We start from the raw sequence: 20,452 nt of genomic DNA, 5'->3' as shown, positions 1-20,452 counted from the left end.
ATTTTTTATTTTAAATTTAATATATTGATTTTGAATTAGAAAATATCATATCATCAATAAAAACAATAATAGATAATAAACTCAAAGTGGTTCTAATTTTCTAAAAATACATGATAAGAAATTGGATAAAATACAGACATTGATATAACTGATGTATTTCAAAAAAATTTAAAAAACAAACAAAAGGAAAACTATAAAAAATCTTCAAAAAAATAGTACAAGAAAGTTTCTAAAAATACAAGAAATTGGAGAAAATATAAAAAATTAATATATTTCAAAGTACTAAAAAAAGAAAAAACAAAAGAAAAACTATGAAAAATTTCAAAAATGTAGTACAAGACACTTTCTAAAAATACAAGAATTAAAAGAGAAAACAAAAGAAAAACTATGGAAAAAATAACAAAAATAGTACAAAATATTTTCTAAAAAGTAGGATAAGAAATTGGAAAAAATCCGAAAAATTAAAATATTTCAAAGAATTAATAAAAAAGGAAAACTACGAAAAAAATAAAAAAAAAATATAAGAAATGTTCTAAAAAAACAGGATAAAAAAATAAGGAAAAAACTTAAAATTTATAATTGGATAAAATATAAAATATTGATATATTTTCAAAGAATTAAAAAAATAACAAAAGAAAAAAAAATTAAAAACAAATTAAGAAATTGAGGGAAATACAAAAAATTGATGTATTTCAAAGAATTAAAAAAAAAACAAGAAAAAATAAGAAAAATTTTCAAAAAAATATTTTAAAATTTTTAGAAAAATAAAGTAAGAAATTGGAGGAAATAAAACATTAATGTATTTCAAAAAATTAAAAAAAAATGATACATGAAATTTTTTAGAAAATACAAGATAAAAAATTGGGGAAAGTACAAAAAATTGATATATTTCGAAACATTAAAATAAAAAGCAAAAAAAAAACTATGTAAACATTTCAAAAAACAATCTAAAAGTAAATCGAAATATTTCTAAAAAGTCTCAAGAGAAACTTCGGACAAATTACACAAAAACAATTTGCAAGAAATAAAAATAAATTAGAAAAAATAAAAATAATGGATAGTTTCCTAAGGTAAAAAAATGGATTATTGGTTTTAAAGTTGGTGTAATTTGAGCTTACTTACCATCACAGAGGAGTATTTCATCCGCCCTTTAACAAAAGAAAAAGGTTATTAAAAATATTTTTAAACCCAACAATGAGGTGAAGGTTTTAGACGGCTTAAATCAGCGTGTGATATTTTCATTAAGTATCAATATATCTGGAAAAATTGTCAATTTTAATTGCCCCCGCTATATTTATGGCGTTTTAAAATTCGCCACATAAATAAAACGTCAACTCTTCGAAGTATTCCGGCATAAAAGCACCATAAATAACTTAGATATTAAATGCCACATTACGGGCTAGACACTATATATACGTAATAAATTTTATTAGTCGTGGCAGGTAGCAAGAAATATGATCCATTTCTCCACGATATTAATATTTGGTGGTCATACGATATAATGGCTACATTATTGCTACAACGATTTTTTTCCTCATAATGGAATTAAATAAGTTTGACGCGTCACCGCCACGTCGAACGTTAATAAATATGCGACGAGATTGATGATCTTCACGGTGCCATTAATTTCGAGGACCTGCGAGAAAAATCAGTCAATCCGCTCCCCCACACATCACTTACAAACCGATTAAAATGCCGGAACAATGAAACAAACGCTCCCAGAAATTTATATTTAAACAATTAATAATGCAAGCGAAATTCATAATTAAAACTTTACGGTCAGCATCCAAGTTTCAAGTTGTTACGGCAACCGTCCAAAATAAACTGCCTGCATCGATTTTGGATTCGCAACTCCGTTAGTCATCTGGTCGGCTGTAATGACGCCATTTGTCTTGTTTCCGCTGGAAAGACCTTCTCGATTTTGCATCACGTGCCCGACTATCTAAAACTTCCATGGCTGACTGCTACTTTATCATAAGCACTTTAAAGCATGGGCGTCGACGTTTTCAATATAACGGCCGCTCAAAATTTAATGCAATTCCAATGGAAATTGTTCGCAGATTTTTATCCGTTTTTGTTATTTAATTCTGGGACCGGTAATTAATTTGCTGATGAATTTGGGAATGAGACTGCAACACGATTGTTGTACGACCGGTGTGTCTGTGTGTGTTTTGCCATTGTAAATATTTTGTTATCGACCTTTAATGCCGTGACCGAAAATATCGTATATCCATGCGCGTTGATGCAATAAATACGGAATTGAATTGGATTTAAACATAGGAAAATTAAACAATGTGGTCGCTAAATATCATCACCGGGTTTACCTGCTGTTCCCAACAATATGTTTTTGAATAAAAAGGGCTGAAGAATAATTACACAAAATTAACACTGATTACGCTAAAATAAATAAAAAGTCATGAGAATTGAAGAAATTACAAAAAAATTCCGAAGAATTTTCGAAAATAAAAAAAACTACAAAAATTAAAATCTTAAAAATTTTCAATAAGAAATTGGCTTGAATTGTATATAATAAATATAATTTTAAAAATAAATTACTAATAAATATTAAAAAAATTATACAAAAGACGCTTCCAATAAATTATCCAGAAAAAAAAATACAGGAAGCGGATATTTTTCAATGAATTTAACAAAAAAAAAAAACTATGAAAATTACAAGAAATTTTCAAAAAAAGGGGAACGAAATTAGAGAAAATACAAATGATTAGTTTCCAAATAATTTATAAAGAAAAATGCTATAATAATACTATTCCAATTAATTTTCAAAAATAAACAAGAATTGAAATAGAAAGATACAAAATATTGGTAGTTTCCAAAAACTTTTCAAAAAAAAACACAAAATAAAAATTTCGAAAAAAGTTTTCTAATTAATAAAATTTTCAAAAATAGAAAAGAAAAGAAATTTGAGAAAATATAAAAAATGTTAGATAATTTTCAAAGAATTTAAAAAAAAAATCAAAAAAACTGTGAAAAAATAAAAAGAGCAGTTTATAAGAAATTTTCAAAAAGAAAAAAACAATAAAAAAGTAAAAACAGTTCAAAGATTTCTAAAAAATAAGATAAAATCTATGAATAAAAAAATACTCTTAAAAGTAAAGTGAAGTAAAAATAGAAAGGTTCTAAAATATTTTTGAAAAAACAATAGAAATGTAGAAAATATTAAAAAAAAATTAAAAAAACTGAAATAAAGACAAAGAATTACTAAAAGAAGCAGACGTAAAACTTTGAATAAGTTAAAAAAAATTTATAAGAAGTTTTCAAAAAATAAAAAAGTTTCTAAAATATTTTGTAAAAAATAATAGAAATGTAGAAAATAATAAAAAAATTAAAAAAACTAAAGTAAAGACAAAGAATTATTAAAATAAGCAGAAGTAAAACTTTGAACAATTTAAAAACAAAATTACAAGAAGTTTTCAAAAAATAAAAAGGAAGTTAAAATAAAAAAATGGCTAGTTTTTTCAAAAATTCTAAAAAAAAATAAAAAAGTCGATTGAAAATAATTTAGAAAAAAACAAAAGAAAAACATTACACAATTTACAAAAAAATACATTTAAAAATTTAAGTTTCAAAAAAATTAATAAAATATAAAAGTCTGAACAAATAAAAAAATCCAAGAAATTGTCAAAAAAATAATAAGGGTTTTAGAGAAAATAAAAATAATGGCTAGTTTCTTCAAAATTTCTAAAAAAAGAAAGGAAAAATAAATAAATGGTTCATAAGAATTTAGAAAAACTAAAATTTCAAAAGAAAAGGATTTACATACAAACAATAAATAGCTAAAATTTCAAAAAAATTAAAGAAAAAATAAAATTTTTAGCAAATAAAATATTGCATAAAATCAAATTTTTAAAATTTTTTCAAAATAATTACAAAAAAAGTTCTACGAAATAAACTTACTTGTATGTTAAAAATAGTAACATTGAAATTAAATTACTAAACCAATATTTAATACTAATTCCATTACATTAATATCAACATTATTGTTGTTTATATTTATTTTAATGTTGTAATATAACCAATAAATGACAAGCACATTAAACTTTATTAAATCTACCTACAAAAGCTTTTAGCATAGTTCAGCAAGATAATGAATTAATTAATTTTTAACTAAATATATTATTGGCAAATATTGAATTAGTTAGTAAATAATTAATTTATGTTTCATAGAATTAATTAGGATGGACCAACTAATATGATGTTATGCAAATATAAACCAAAATTGTGCAGGTGAATTTATGACTTCTGTGATGAATATGGATAGTTCTTGTTTTCCACCAACAATTTAAATATGTGATTGTTGCCAACTTAAAATAAAGTGGGAATATACAAATTTAAATAATAATCTTATAATAATAAATAGCCGATAATATAATTTAGTTTTTACCTCATGATTTGGTATAAATATTTTTATAGCTTTTCATTACATTTCTAATTATGGTTTTCAAAAAATCAGTCATTAACAACAGGAGGAAATTTTACAATAGCTATTCAATAAAAAAATCCCAAATCAAAATAGGATTTGATGACTGTAAATCAAGAGGCCAAAGTTTCTCATAAATCAGCAGAAAATTTTTTTTTGAATAAATGTTAATCAAAGAAAGTTACTAAATTACTTTTTCCAGCAGCTAAAATAAAATCATATTTTATTTTGTAATTACTTTTTAAATGGGAACAATACATAATTTGGCTTATCAAAATATTACGTGTTAAAAAATGTGTGAAGTGATTAATTAAAACATGGTCGGGCGGGTGAAAAGTGTATTAAAAAAAGTGGGGGGGCAAATTAGGGATGTGTTTTGTGGGTGTGTCGCATTTTAAAAATGAACAACCGCTTGGCCTTCGTTTTGGTGGCGGGCTCTCACAATGCCCGTTTCGTTGGCCGGCATCCGTGCCGTTTTCATATTTTATGGATCTTACGTGCCGCTTTTATTTACATTTACAATTTTCATCATATTGAAATATATTGTATCCCGTGCCGGGAAATAAAACTCGGCTAAATTATTCCATGAATACCATTTTGTGTGTAATCTACTTAACAACGGACTTTAATGAAACTTTTTTCTGTGTACGCGGGAATAAAAGAAAATAAAAGGAATTTATACACCTGGCGTTATCATTTTTTTTGCCTTCGGGCCCCCCCGACGACATATCTGTTAAAAGCACTTTGCCATCATTATCGTATTTCTAGTGGCGGGGGCCGACTTCTTTTGCCCGCTGCCGCCCCCCGGGCCATATATTATAATTACTGTTTTAGTACCGTCGCCTGAGACGGTTCAACTTAAATTTTACCTTATTTTTCGTTTCGCACAAACAGAAGGGAAACGACGGCATGTGAACGGAGCTTCCCATAAATTCGGGGACCTCCCGCCTCCTTTCCTCCGGCTAATGGACGAATTCAATTTTATTTTTACATGTTGGCAGAAGGTACTATTTACTATTATAACTTCCCTGTTCCAGGTGTATAAAAGGGCCGTTTTTTCTGGTAGTTTTAAATTCTCTGTTGTTCGAAGGCAAAATTAAACTGACGGATATACACAGCGTCTCTTTTATAGGGAATAACACCGGTTTACAGCCAACACAAAAGACACACTTAAAATTTTTTATATTTTTTAAAAAATTAATTTGTGAATTATTTATTTTCAATTTTCGGAGTATAACTCGAGATCTAATTGAGCTATTTGGCTAAATGAGCATTTATATTAAAGAATATTCAACAATGTTTATTTATATGGTTTTGACATTGATCCAGTAGTCCAGATAAGTCGACTTTTTTCATATACTAAAAATCGGTGATAAATTATAAAGTTTACAGCGGGATACCAAAATTTTAGCTTTAGAACTATTACTACATTTTTCTCCGTTTTATTGAAAAAAATTGATATTAAATCTGCCTTTGGTATAATAAAATTGTATTATAAAAAATTCTGCGTATTTTTTTTCTGTTATTGCTCCATTAATCTAGTTGTCATATGAGAAACCAAATGTAATCTCCCATCATGGCTTTACCCCAAAACCCATTATACTCTTGCTCCAATTTTCAATTAGGAGAGGAACGTAAAAATAATCAAATGTCAGAATTTTGGTCTACCTCCGTCAAATCAATAACATAGTCTGATTTTCATTTTCGGTAACTTATTTTTTTCGTAAAAGTGTCATCTTCACATGAAAATATTCAAAGTGGGTTTAACTTTGCAATTTCTGTTACTCCCAACAGGATATATGGATTTTCAGCATCAATTTTCCTCCCAAAAACCTCAAGTTAGTAAAATCTCTGGCGTCTAAACTACCAAAGTAATCTTAAAACTATATAAATAAAAGTTGTAGAATGTTCATTTATCTTTCATTTCAATGCTTGCTTAGTCTAATTGGTCAATTAGATCTCGAGTTATACTCAAAAATAACAGAGTAATTCCGGAAATTGGAAAAAACACTGTAAAATTCATCTCATAATTTGTAATTCAATTTTCATTTCTGTAACTTATTTTGCTCGTAGAAGTGACTTTTTTATATGAAAGAAAATAAAGTTGGTTTAACTTTGTGATTTCTGTTACTTCCAGCACAATATGTGAATATTCAGCATCAATTTTTGCCCCAAAAAAACCTTTATCAAGTTATTAAAATTACTGGCGTCTAAACTACTAAAGTAATCTTAAAACTATATAAATAAAAGTTGTAGAATGTTCATTTGAATGCTACTGGGTTAAATTGGTCAATTATTTCTCAAATTGTACTTAAAAATATCGGAGCAAAATTCATAACTTCATAATTTGTAATTTGATTTTCATTTTCGGAAACTTATTTTTTCGTAAAAGTCTTTACATGAAAAAATTCATAGAGCGTTTAATTTTGTGATTTTTGTTACATCCTCTGTTCTGTTACGATATGTGAACTTTCAGCATCGATTTTTGTATCAACAAACCAACTATAACTAGTTATTAAAATCACTGGCGTCTAAACTACTAAAGTAATCTTAAAACTATATAAATGAAAGTTGTAGAATTTTCGTTTATCTTTCATTCGAATGCTTGTTTAGTCAAATTGGTCGAATAGATTTTGAATTATACCCAAAAATATAGAAGTAACTCCAGAAACTGTAAAATAAAATTCAAAAATTAATTGTTTAAATATTCTTGTATAAAAGAGATGTGATTGATAAATTTTATAATTGGTTTAAAAGTTCTGTTTTTTTGAGAAATTTTGGATTCTTTAAACAGGAAATTACTAAAACTATATTTTAACAATATATTTGGGATTTTTACTCTGATTTTGAAGTTATTCGTTTCATAGGACGCACAGTGTACGCCAGCACGTGTCCGTAAACCATAATAAACGCGTAAAGTTCGTGCACGGTGTAATTTGCCGTGCCGAAAATGTACATTCACGTTTGTCTACCGACATTAGTCATCATCAGCAGTAAAATTTCGACCGAAGTTGTTGATAAACTCGCAAGTTTGTTGCGGACGAGCTGGAAAAACAGTAAATTATTATCTTCCTCGTGCTATTAACAATTTCGTTGATGAAAATTGGTTGCCGTAATAAATATCAATAACTGTCCCTTTACTGTTCCTTTTGCCAATATTTCCCAAACAGTTACAAAAGTCCTCTAAATCTTCGCCAAATTAGATTTAACTGTTCCTCTTCAGATCTATTTTTCTCCGTTCACGTCCCCTTTAACTTTAATTAACATTTAAATTTAATTACGGACCCGTTTAGTTTTTATTTCGACGCCAAACGTCCTCCGGAATCGTCCGGACGACCATAAAAACCATCCGGAATCGAGTTCACGCAATTCACAGTTGCAGTTTAAAAGCGAACCGGATTTACGGCCACGGACAACGGGAAACACATGCAACGTCGTGTTAAGGTGAGTGTATAAATTATATTATAATACAGTTTAGCGCCCGCCGTAATTACGATTTCCATCGGTGAGCAAAGCGTCCGTAAGTACTGGGGGATGACCCCGAATCGAAATTAGCGGGAGCAGCTCAATAAACGAAATTAATCATATAATTTATTGGACGCCGGCATTATGGAATAGTGTATATTAAAGCTGGACGTTTATAATGAGGACCAACATTAAAACCAACCGGCGCCGTAAATTCAAATATTAAATCAGGAGGGCGCCGCAATTATATTTGTGCACAGTTGGCATCGGCGATCTTAATTTCGGACGAATTAATTTGTTAAAAAAATTACCGTTTAAAATTTGCACGTGAGGATGTATAACTAATTTGTTTACATTCGCCTAAAATCTTTTAAAATCATGAAATAAATAAAATAAAAAATTTGGTTTTATTTAAAATGAGTTTTGATTATTATAATAATATTAAATGATTGATTTTCCCCAGAATATATATATATATATATATATATATATATATATATATATATATATATATATATATAATAAAAAAAAATTCTCTGGTTGTATAATAATTCCAATTAGAATTTGTAATAGATTTTAAATAATTTTAAAAATTATAATTTTTGTTATATCAATTTCCTTTTCAAATTATTTTAAATGACTAAAGATAATGATTTTTCAGATTCTGACCTGGAAATATATTAAAAAATAATGATAATCGTTTTACAATTATTCAAATTTCAAATCATATATGATTTTTAAATAATTTTAAATCATTTTAAAGTGATTATAATGAATTTGAATATTTAAACTTTTTCAATAGAAATATATTAAGAACAATAATTAAAAATTTTATTTTATTCACATTCTCTTTAGAAACTAAAATCAATTAAGCGAATAAATATAATGATTATATATGATTCAAATTTTAAACATATTCAACTAAAAATTTTAAATAATTAAATACAATGATCATCATTTTTTAATGATTTTGTGTGATTTAATAATAATTTTAAATGGATTTTCTCATTCATCGTCTGTAATCATTTTTTAATCATGATATTATAATGATTTATGAATTTGAATTGTTTTATAACATTAAATTTTTTCTTCACCTGTAAATATATTAATTAAAATAATTTAAAAGTTTGTCATCTAAATTCTAGTTAGAATTTATAATAAATTAAAGGATTAAAACTAATGATGTTTCATCATTCTAAATAATTCGAAATAATGACCATTTTAAGATTTTAATTGATACTGTGTGATTTTAGATAAATTTTAATCATTTTAGATGATTATAATGATTTCATAATGATTTATGTTTTAGAACATTTAATTTTTTCTTCACCTGAAAATATATTAATTAAAATAAATAAAAATTTTGTCTTCCAAATTCTAATTAAAATTTATAATCAATTAAATGATTAAAAGTTATGATTCATCATTCTAAATGAGTAGAGATAATGATCATATGTGATTTTTGATCATTTTAATCACTTTGATGATTAGAATGAATTTATAAGGATTTATGAATTTGAAGAGTTTTAGAACATTTAATTTTCCTTCACCTGAAGATATATTAATTAAAATAAATAAAAATTTTGTCCTCCAAATTCTAGTTAAAATTTATAATCAATTAAATAACTCAAAGTAATGATTTATTATTCTAAATGATTAGAAATAATGATCATTTTAAGATTTTAAATGATCCTGTGTGATTTTAGATAAATTTAGATAATTATAATGACTTTATAATGATTTATCAATTTGAATTGTTTTAGAACATTTAATTTCTTTTCACCTGAAAATATATTAATTATAATAATTAAAAATTTTGTCCTCTAAATTCTTGTTAGAATTTATACTCAATTAAATTATTAAAAGTAATGATTCATCATTCTAAATGATTAGAGATAATGATCATTTTAAGATTTTAAATGATACTGTGTGAATTTAGACCATTTTTAAACGTTTTAAATGATTAAAATGATTTTATAATGATTTATGAATGTGAATTTATTTAAAACTGTTAATAATTTTTTCATCTGAAAATATTTTAATAAAAATAATTAAGTATCTCCTCCAAACTCTAATTAAAATGTATAAATAATTAAATGATTAAAAATAATGATTATTTTATGATTTTAAATGATTTTGTATAGTAATTTTTATTTATATATTTAAAATAAATATATATTTTCAAGTGAAAATCATTGATCTTTAAATATTTTAAAATCACATTCACTCACAATATTTAAACTTATTTAAAATCACACAAAATTATTGAGCATTATAAAATAATTATATTTATTTTTATTTTATCATATAAAGAATTGAAAATTATTTTATTTAATTATTTGAATGATAAATTTTAACTAGGATTTTAAGTATTATTTTTTATTTATAATATAGAAAAGTTGGGAAAAGTTGCGATAGAAAATTCCGAAAACAATCAACACGAAAACGGCGGATAAGCGTCGCAAAGAATCCTCAAACTTCTCTAACACAATTAAAACACTAATTGTCCTCGTCCGTTTTAAACAATAATTAAATAAAAATTATGTTAAAAGGGATTTAATAAAACGTCGCTGGGTGGTTTAATATCAAAGTTTTTCGCATAATTCACCGAACTTATATAATTGGGAACGCTGCGCCGTCACAGACAGCACAATTAGTGGCCAAATTAACGCTTGTAAACCTGGCTTCGGCCCCCCTTTTTTTGGCGGGGGTCGCCGGCAACTCCGTAAACTCCGACAATGTACCGATTAACCTTTTCCATCTCTATTTTTGGCCGTCATTTAAATGAGCACCCGCATGTGTTTTATGGTGATCACCGCCACTAATGGCGACGAACGTAACGTTTTCATTCCTCCGATCAATCCCACTAATTAAAGTCGATGAACTGCTGAAATTTACATTGTGGAGTTGTCTCGGGAGATAAAAACGTGCTCGGCGAATAGTTTTTGTGTTCGGCATCGATCCTCCAGTTCGGAAGCTCGCATGCAAAGTGCACGCGACAAGTGACAGGACCGATCGGAATCTTCAGACGACAATATCGGTTCGACAAACAGGAGTTCAACAACCGGTGCGGAGTCAGTTGAGTCGCGAGATAAAAGTGCATATCTGAAATTGAAAGTCGTCTTCGATCAAGATACGCATTCAAATCATCCGGGAACGCGTCGGTTACTAATTGAAAAGTCCTTAATGGCCAGGAAAAATCTCACATTTGCCTAAACCGCTGGAAGTCATTAAATAAAGTGCTTTCAAATTGATAGTAATTATAGCCATGTAATTTATCAACGCCAGCATTCAAAGCATAAAAAATGTAATACGGTGTAATTATCTGGTGTTATTAATGCTAGTATGCAGTAGTGGAACGTGCATTCGGGCTAGTGTCAACGTCAAATTGTATTCGGGTAGTCCTTTGGTCTATTTGCGTTTGTTTGACATATTGTTCCATGCTGTATTTGCATCTGCAACGTTTCTCTCGTCCAATAACTGACATGGAAACTTCGACACGATGTATTCCAAACACCAACGTACAATGTGAATCACACAAAATAATTTAAAATAACAAAATAACCATTAACCATTTAAAATTTATAGATGAATATCTTGAAAAATTGTAATTAGTATCTTTATTCAGTTAAATGATTCTAAATTTTTTAATTAGATCTTGCAGGTTGACATTTAAATGTTCCAATATTATTCAAAAATCATTAAAAATTGCCTAAAATCACACAAAATCTAAGTCGTAAAATGATCTTTATCTCTAATCATTTAAAATTTATTAATTTAATTGATTTTATACTGTAATAAGAATTCGGAGAATACATTTTTTAAATATATTTTCAGACGAAAATCTTTAACATTTAAGAATTCTAAAATTATTCAAATTCATTTAAAGTCATTATAATTATCTAAAATAACACAAAATCATTTAAAATTATAAAATGATCATATCATTATTTAAAATTTGCAGTTGAAAATGTTTAAAATTTGAATTCTATATTCCAATTACAATTTGACAGATTTTTTTATTTTATTTAATATATTTTCAGGTGAAAATTTGTAACATCATTGTAATAATTTAAAATTATTAAAAATTATCTAAATTCACACAAACCTTTTTAAAATAAAATAATTATTTATTTTCTAATCATTTGAAATTTGCAGTTAATGTTTATAATGTGAACTATTCAGAATAAAAATTTTTAACATGCAGATTCATTTAAAATTTATTATTTATTAAAATCATTATCAGAAATAAAAATCATAAAGAGATCATTATCTCTAATCATTTAAAATTTATAGATGAAAATAAATAATAAAATATTTCGAATTTAAACTCTTTAAATTTATTAACTTAACTAAATTAACTCTCAATTGTAACTAGAATTCAGGATACAATTTTTATTTATTTTATTTAATATATTTTCAGGTGTAAACTTTTTACATTTGATAATTCTAAAATTATCCAAATTCATTTAAAATCATTATAATTACCTAAAATCATTAAACATTATATCTAAATTCACACATTTTTTTTAAATTATAAAATAATTATATCTCTAATCATTTGAAATATGCAGTTAAAATTGTTTAAAATGTGAACCATTGAAATAATTTTCATTTAATTGATTCTATATTTGGTTAATTTTCAGATACACATCTTTAACATTTAAATATTTTTAAATTATTCTGATTCATTTAAAATCATTAAAATTATCAAAAATCATTCAAAATCTTTTAAATTTATAAAATGATAATTATCTTTAATCATTTAAAATTTAAAGACGAAAATGTGTCAAATTTGAACTGAGTAAAATAATTATTTTTATACATTTAATTAACTATCTATTCTAATTAGAATTTAATATAAAATTTTTATTCTAAATTCTAAAATTATTCAAATTCATTTAAAATAATTATTTTTTCCTAAAATAATTAAAAATTATCATAATCATAAAATGATCATGATCCCTAATCATTTAAAATTTACGAAAATATTTCAGTCAAGTCTTTAAAATTCTTCTGATTAGAATAAAATTTTTATTTAATATTTTTTATATATTTAATATATTTTCAAAAATTATTAATATTTAAATAGAATAAAATTTGTATTTAACATATTTTCAGATGGAAAACATTTAAATATTCTAAAACTATTCAAATTTATTTAAAATCATTATAATCATTTAAAAAATTAAAATTTATTTAAATTCACACAATTATAAAATAATTACTTTAATTATTTAAAATTTGCATTCAAAATAATTGTTTATTCATTATAGATTCCATTTTCTAATTTTAGTTAATTAATATATTTTCAAGTAAAAATTTTTAACATTTTAATAAACTAAAATCATTCAAAATCTTTTAAAATCATAAAATGATAATCATCATTAATCAATTAAAATGTTTCACATTTGAACTCTTTAAAATCATCGTCTTTATTCATTTAAAATTTTTATTTGTTTTATTTAATATGTTTTCAGATGTAAATCTCTAACATTTAAATAATGAAAAATTATTCAAATTCATTTAAAATCTTTATAATCACCTAAAATAATTAAAAATTCTTTAAATTCAACCCAAATTTTTTTAAGATCATAAAATAATTATTATCTCTAATTATTTACAAAAAAATACAAATGTTAAAAATTATCTAAAATCACACAAAATCATTTAAAACTATTATGATCATTGTCTTTAATCATTATTTGAAACCACACACACATTATCTTTAATCATTATTTGAAAACCACAAAATGATCTTTATCTTTATTCATTTTAAATCTTCAATTATTTCATTATTCTAATTATAATTTTAATGGAGGAAACTGTTGTTGAAATTATTTAATACATTCTCTCATGTTTTTCTGAATGTTCTGAAATTATTCAAAAGAAAAGTAATACGGTGTAATTATCTGGTGTTATTATAGCATACATGCAGCAGTGGAACGTGCATTCGGGCAAGTGTTAACGTCAAATTGTATTCGGCATGTCCTTTGGTCCATTTGCATTTGTTTGTCATATTGTTCGGTTCTGAATTTGCATCTACAACGTTTCCCTCGTCCAATAATTGACGCGGGTACTTTGATACGATGAATTTCCACCGCAAATCCATATTAATCTTAATATTATAACTTGAAATGCTTATGAGCAACCGGCTTCTTTAAATAATGCCGCCATAATCCTCGTTAAGGGGTGCTTTGTTCATTTTTCACCTAAGACAAACATTTTCTTATTGCACCGAAATTGCACACATGTTCCCGACGCTCACTTTAATTTAAATTTAACGCAACTTAGATTATGGTGTAGTATAAGTTTCAGTTAACAAATAAAAGCCTTATGGCCCCTAAAACTCTATGAAATTGCTGTAATAACAGAACTCTGTGTGGAGAGGAAATAATGAAAGAGCTCGTTATGATAACATAGTACAATTACTATCTTTGGGGGCAATTGTTGGACTTTGTGTACAATTCCAACTGCAAGTCCCTGCATCTTGTTCTTAATTATTCGAAATTTCCACGTTGGGTACTTCAGATTCGCACACATACACACAAAACGGTTTAGGATATTAGGCTATAATTACAACTGCGCAATTTTTACGGCCGGTCATAAACCCACACTAATAAAAAGGATAATGAACTTCGAGCTTAGACGTTTTATTACTTCCTCAACTTACTTTTTTATTGAAGCCTCTCAAACTAACCGAGCACCCACATACACAACTGCGCCGCTTAATTTATCACGTTTGTATATTAATAACGTGATTTGTGGATTAAATTGTAAAACCCCATACCGAAAGCCAGATTGTGGCCGATAAACAAAGGAATAACTCGTGCTGGATGCTGGAATATTGAAATAATCTGGTTCGAGTTCGTATTAATTGCCGTGCAACGTTCGGCGTTATCTTTCGCCCACCGATTTATGATTGCGAACAAAACCCGGGGCCCGGCGGGGGTAAATAAATTAAATTCGCGATAACTACAAGAGGCGAGATGACGGGACACGCCAGCGAAAAGGAGCCGAAACAATTTGCCAAGAATCTGCGAAGACTAAAAAGTTGTCGTAAGAGTAGCTATTTATGAAGATTAACTGTGTAATATATATGGCACGTAATATTTTATGGTGCTAAGCCGAATATAAGGAGAGTTTGAGGAATTTCCACAATTTGTCCCGAATTTATTGCTTTAAGTGCGTAAGACAAGAATGTTACAACTTACCGCACACTCAAATAAATCATCAACGAATTTACTGGCACTTGCATTTGGCTATGGGTACCGAGCGTTGCAGGCCAAAGTGAAATATTGCACTCGAATTTGATACAAGATTTTCAGCATCCCCCCACGTCGGCATCGATTTTACTGCCCTGTAAAAGACTAATAGTGCTTAGAAAGTGGAAAACACATCAACTTGTGTGTGTTGTTCCTTTTGCCCATCGAGACGAACGGTTGTTTTTAGTGTGCAAACGATATTAACGGTAATAAATTTGTATCCGAATGTTTTATACGATTGCAGCATTCTCGCACCTACGAATAATAAACGCCGGCCCAGCACTTCATTATACATTCATTTCATCTTGATAACGTCAATCATAAACTGAATTTCCGTAAATTGCGGCCGTAAATTTAAATTTTTGGCCGAAATACACGAGACGTCGCATGTAAAAATACACGTGAAGAAGGGCATTAGATATACAGTGCATAAAACGTTCATTAGAATACGAAATGACCGACATAAAGGTTCTTTTCAATACAGAACGGTGCGCCATAAAAACGGTTATGTCGCATATAATCGGAAAAATTGTCTCGTAAACTGGATTTATTGCGTTGCGTTGGCTGAACGCGAATAAGTCCTTAGCCCTAATAATAGACTGGCGTGTCGATGATTGAAAATTACCGTAATGTACGGGTAAATATCCGCCAACGGGGGTGGGGGCAGGTGGACAAAAACACACCACCCCCATTTAGTCGACGAAGGAACAAAGCTAATTTGTTGGCCGTATCAAGATTTACACGCCAACATGTTTTTCAGCGGTGAAACGAACAGGTGGAAAATTTGATATTTATAATTACATTCAACCTTATAATTATGTTATTTGTGGGTACGTTTCCGTTTTACCAACATCATAATTTCCCGTTATAGATTTTTAATTAATTTAACATTAATATCTTATTAGAAGGTTTAAGAGAAATTTGCTGCAAGAGCTTTAAAAAACTAATTAAATTAATATTATAGGCTAAATAATATTTATTCAATAGTTTTCAAATTAATTTTAATTTTAACGACTTTGTCGATAAAATTATTTTGAAGTAAGTTTTCGTATAATTTAAATCGCCTAAAAGTTATCCAAACTTGAAACAAAGGATTTTCAAAGACTAAATAGATTAAAAATTATTTATTAGGTTAAAATAAGTGAGTACTTCAAATAATTTTTAAACTTAAATGCTTGTTTATTTTTGACTATTTTTTATGTGAATTAATTTTGATTTAAGTAAGAAAGGTTTTATTTATTTTAAAACATGTAAGAGTTGCCCAAATTTTTATTATAATTATTATAAATAAATGAGTACTTGTAGTTTCCAGTTTATTTTTGACTATTTTATATGTGAAATAATTTTGATTTAATTAATAAAGTTTTTAATTCTTTTAAAATACGTAAAAATTATCCTAATTTGCTACAATGTTATTTAAAAGACTAAGTAGATTAAAAGGTATTTATTAGATTAAAATAATCTAAAATCTATTGTATTTTAAACTTAATTACACGTTAATTTTTTACTAATTTGCATGTACAATAATTTTGATTTAAGTAAGAAAATTTTCATTTAATTAAACCACCTAAAAGTTACCCTTGCTACAATGGGTTTTGAAAGACTAAATGGATTAAATATTATTTATTAGGTTAAAATAAGTGAGTACTTCTACTGTTTTTAAACTTCTTTGCATGTTTATTTTTTACTAATTTCCATGTAAAATAATTTTGATTTAAGTAAGAAAATTTTCATTTAATTTAAACCACCTAAAAGTTACTCAAACTTGCTACAATGGACTTTGAAAGACTAAATGGATTAAATGATATTTATTAGGTTAAAATAAATGAGTACTTCTATTTTTTTTTAAACTTAATTGCATGTTTTTTTTTTACTGATTTCCATGTAAAATAATTTAATTTAAGTAAGAAAATTTTCATTTAATTTAAACCACCTAAAAGTTACCCTAACTTGCTACAATGGGCTTTGTAAGACTAAATGGATTAAATGATATTTATTAGGTTAAAATAAATGAGTACTTCTATTGTTTTTTAAACTTAATTGCTTTTTTACTAATTTCCATGTAAAATAATTTTGATCTAAGTAAGACAATTTCCATTTAATTTAAACTACCTAAAATTTATCCAAACTTGCTACATAGGGCTTTGAAAGACTAAATGGATTAAAAGCTATTTGTTAGGTTAAAATAAGTGAGTACTTTTACTGTTTTTAAACTTAATTGCATATTTATTTTTTACTGATTTCCATATAAAATAATTTTGATTTAAGTAAGAAAATTTTCATTTAATTTAAACCACCTAAAAGTTACCCTAACTTGCTACAATGGGCTTTGTAAGACTAAATGGATTAAATGATATTTATTAGGTTAAAATAAATGAGTACTTCTGTTGTTTTTTAAACTTAATTGCATATTTTTTACTAATTTCCATGTAAAATAATGTTGATCAAAGTAAGAAAATTCCCATTTAATTTAAACCACCTAAAATTTATCCAAACTTGCTACAGTGGGCTTTGAAAGACTAAATGGATTAAACGATATTTGTTAAGTTAAAATAAATGAGTACTTCTGTTGTTTTTTAAACTTAATTGCATGAAATTATTAATTTCCATGTAAAATAATTTTGATTTACGTAAGAAAATTTTCATTTAATTTGAACCACCTAAAAGTTACCCAGACCTGCTACAATGGACTTTAAAAGTCTAAATAGATTGAAAGTTTATTTTAGTCTATTTTATTTGTAAATAAATTATTTTATACTATTTAATAGTTAATTAACTGAGTAACTAATTAAGTTAAAATGTTTATTTCAAAAAATATTTTTGTTAATTAATCTGTATAAAGGAAATAAGGAAAAAAACAGAAATAAAAGTTAATTGTGAACTACTCGTTCCTCTTTTTCTTTGCAACACCATTAAAGACGCTCCAAATGATCATAAAGCTTTTGAAGTGATGAATCAAATTGAAACAGAATCATTATAAATTGTACAAAACACCCACAAAGTATTTATTTACATTGAAAACCGACGCGATTCAGTTTACGAGTGTTCCTGCTCCGGCAAATTTAATTTTTGTATTTTCGCCGGAGTCGAAACGAACGTTTGACTACTCCGAATTTAACACTTTTCGCCGCACCACTTTAATACACCGAACAGATCTAATTATCGTCGGGGTTCCAGGGGATGAATTCGTCTTGGCAAAGTAAAAGAAAAATCTTCGATAAAAATAAACCCGTTCGTGATTCCACCAGGACAGGGGGGGCAGGAAAAAAAAATTGTTCGTTAACTCGTTTTTAACACGACCAAGCGTTTAAACGTGTTCCATCATATTTCTGCCGTTTCGGCCCGAAAAATCCCCGCGGTGTCGTTTACGACCAACACAATTTATTTCGTTTTAAATGATATGAGAAAAATGGCGGAAAATATCAAAGAACAATTCGGCGAAAGTAATAAAAGTTTGGAGGTGCCGTTGATTTTGAACAATGCCCGGACCGGTATTTTCGCCTCCATTAGTCGGTCCTCGGTGCGTGGAGATGAACGGATTTATCGATGGGGAGGGGGGTTGTTTGACGTAACTTGCGTTGCATGCAAGTGAATTGTGGATGTAAAATCGAAGTTTGTTTTATTAGGGCAATACGAATGCGGCCGTTTACCACTGATGTATAATATAAAACTAACAATCGTTCACTTTATGGAAGAAGTTTTATAAATAATGCATAAAGAGGTGCATTTAAAATACCGTTCCGGAACGTTTATAAAATAAATTATTCCGTAAATAAAACTCTGGTTTACTGGTTCTAAATTCGATTATATGGGGATTATTAAAATATCACAAATATAAATCTATGCTAAATAGAACAAGGTTTACAACGTAGTAACTTTGAAAGATCAGCATATAAAAGTTGTACCCAGAAAATTATTGCGCCACACCAATAATAACTGATTATTATTAATATTTTCTTTGCACGGAAGTATGATATTTCCATGTAAAATAATTTTGATTTAAGTAAGAAAATTTTCATTTAATTTAAACCACCTAAAAGTTACCCAAACTTGCTACAACGGAAAGCTTAGCTTAAAAGCTATTTATTAGGTTAAAATAAATGAGTTGTTTTTCAAACTTAATTGCATGTGCAGTAAGATTTTCATGTAAAATAATTTAATTTAAGAAAGAAAATTTTCATTTAATTTAAACCACCTAAAAGTTACCCTAACTTCAATGGGCTTTGTATACCAATAATAACTGATTATTATTAATATTTTCTTTGCACGGAAGTATGATATTTATTATTATGTCCTCGAGATTGTTGGATGAAAGGTTTGAAACCATCACAGTTTGTGATGCACTCTTTCTTTGAATTATTGAATAAATGTTGGCGCATCCACCACAATTTGACATATGTGTTGATTATGATGGATGCGCCCAACAAACACTGCCATATGAAATATAATATAATATATATATATATACACTGTACTATACACTGTATTATTATTTTCTGAAAACAGGAACAATAAACGTACACACTTTTTGTATATTTATTTAAAACTTCATACTCAAAATCTGGATTCGAATTTCATTTTGGTTAACATTCTCCCAAGTTTCGAGTAGAAGACGCTCCATATCCTGCGAGTTATTCAGACGATTAGGATGGTCCCTTAAACGTCTCCCAAGAACGTCCAAGATATGTTCTATTGGGTTAACATCTGGACTACGATCAGACCAGGCCAGAGTATTAACCCCAATGTTAGCAAGATAATTTCGGACAACATGGGGTGTATGTGGTCGTGCATTTTCCTACAAAATTTGGAAATATGTTCTTCTAGAATGTCCAAAATGTAACATAACATAAGGGAAATGGATGTATGGGATACACCAAAACTTTCGGCTATTCAGTGGTAATTTCAACCTTCTTCCACTAAAACAACCATTTGGGCACACTCAGTGTGAGTTAAATTTCCAGATTGTTGTTGCATATTGACAATTAGCGAAGATTAAAAAGAAAATGTAACTAGAATTACTAATTATCTAGAAACTAGAATCCGTATATTTCAAATAAGAAAAAAATTAAACATCTTGTAGAAATGCTTACAAATTATTTTAAAAATCATACACAAGGTGATTTCAAATTTAATACAATGTTCTATTTAGTTAAATTTATATAAAAAAATATAGGGGGTGTGTTAATTTTTTGGAACAGTCTATTTCGACATTTTCAATCTAAATCAACGTAAAAAGAAAACATTTATTAACAGCCCTTATCTTGATTAAAAATCACGTCGACTT

At 27.1% G+C, this 20,452-nt stretch overlaps 1 protein-coding gene across 2 annotated transcripts in view; it reads right to left on the bottom strand.

Annotated features, from left to right (window-relative positions):
- LOC109598642 (neuroligin-4, X-linked-like) overlaps positions 1–20,452 on the bottom strand; it is a 284,001-nt gene that overhangs the window by 176,071 nt on the left and 87,478 nt on the right. For both annotated transcript variants that reach the window (XM_049966869.1, XM_049966870.1), the window contains one exon: positions 1,123–1,148. The gene's annotated coding sequence lies outside the window, so the exon portion shown is untranslated. The remainder of the gene's footprint in view (positions 1–1,122; positions 1,149–20,452) is intronic.

Source organism: Aethina tumida, chromosome 4 (assembly GCF_024364675.1).
Source record: "Aethina tumida isolate Nest 87 chromosome 4, icAetTumi1.1, whole genome shotgun sequence".
Taxonomy (NCBI): domain Eukaryota; kingdom Metazoa; phylum Arthropoda; class Insecta; order Coleoptera; family Nitidulidae; genus Aethina; species Aethina tumida.
Note: the sequence above shows the minus strand (reverse complement) of the source record. Positions and strands in the feature narration are given on the sequence as shown.